This window comes from Trachypithecus francoisi, unplaced genomic scaffold (genome assembly GCF_009764315.1).
Source record: "Trachypithecus francoisi isolate TF-2019V2 unplaced genomic scaffold, Tfra_2.0 Lachesis_group3, whole genome shotgun sequence".
Lineage (NCBI taxonomy): Eukaryota > Metazoa > Chordata > Mammalia > Primates > Cercopithecidae > Trachypithecus > Trachypithecus francoisi.
In genome coordinates, this window is record NW_022681468.1 from 25,496,849 (window position 1) to 25,498,479 (window position 1,631).

Sequence of the window (1,631 nt, forward strand, 5' to 3'; positions counted from 1 at the left end):
AAGTATAATAAGAAATGGAAAGCCACAGCCCCCACCCTCTATAAACTGCTAACATCACAGTAGTTATGACAGCTACTAGAGTTACTTTATGTGGCATTTCAAATGACAAGAACATTTGACAACACCATGAATCATTCCATCATCCTGGCTTTGCTGCCTGGGGCATTAACAGAAATACTGAAGCACAAATACCACCAGCCTCCACCCTATCAAGGCTTTAGCACAAGGTCTTTCATTTCTGAGCCTCCTCATTTTAGAACAAACTAAGGGCAGATTTCTGTTTTCCCTGGTAACTGAAACACTTGAGGGTCAATTAAATGCCTGCCCGTTCATCATATCCTCCTTTTTGATGGTGCCTGAGCTGCTGGAAACATTGTTTTGCCTTGTTTCTGCAACACCCTAAGGATTTCCCATTGAGACAACACTTCCCTTGTTTTTTATAAGTGAAAGTTAGGATTAGCACAGATCATTTACCTGAAGCTCATTTTTTTATACCTTTAATGCTTAGGAGATTATCATTCCTCTTAGAAAAACTCCCTATTAAAGGAGGGCAGTAAACTCTTCTCTGCAGTGGGATGGAGGGAGACAGAGCAGTCTTGCAGTCAGAAAGGCTTGGATTGGATGCTAATTCTGAGGAACCCATGGCCTCACTGTTCTCCACGTGGCCAGGCATAAAAGCTCTGTTTTATTTTCTAAAATCACAAATTATTTTATAGCAGAATATATTGTACTTGTCTGACTCCCTCATCAGCAAGAAAGCTCCTTGGGGATAGAGATTAGATCTTAAATTCGACCTTTTTATTCCCTAGCCTGCCCTTAAAGAATATTCGTTAAATCGGATTGCCTGATGCAGCACAGCTACCTCTGTGACACTTAAAACTCCACTGCCCTACTAACTAAGGGACAATGCCAGAGAGCCTGGCTCCCAACACATAGGAAATAAAAGAGAAATCCCAAACCTCAGAAAACAAGAAGTTCCAGAGTGGTAGCACCCTGTTACAGAGTGAAGGAAAGGAATCAATAATAACAGCAGCAGCAGCCTTTAAAAGAGCCTGTTCTATGCCAAGCACCATCGTCAATGCTTTCTTTGTGGTAACCACCAACACTGAACTTCCCTGGAAACAAAGTCTCCCAGTCACCTCTGTGAACGATGATGTTTGAATCAGAAATCTATTCTTGCTCATTTCTAGGTTTCTTTGTGTATATCGTCATTCCTTGTTGAGAAGTCCTTTTGAAAAAAACACTTTCAATCCTGCCTATACAAACAAAAAACTTTACTTGCTTCATTTTTGTTTTTCACCTAACATTGGTGAAGATACAGAAAGAATCCAAATGGAATGTGAGTTGGAGACAAGGAGAAGGGAGTCGTGTCAGGGACAACAGAGCCTGGGGATGCTGAGGAAGCCAGGCCAAGCGTGGAAGAGCTCCTCCTCCACAGTAATACTTCCCTCCAGCTTCATCTTTGGCTCCCAGATGCAGGAAGTAATTACGATGCCTTTGCTCATAAAATGCCTGGCTTCTGCCTATCTACACCGGTGTTTTTCTCATTCCTGAACCACACAATAGCAAAGTGAAGATGAGGAAAAAATCTTTTTAGAGTACAGTGCAGCTCTGATCCAAAGCATTCAGCC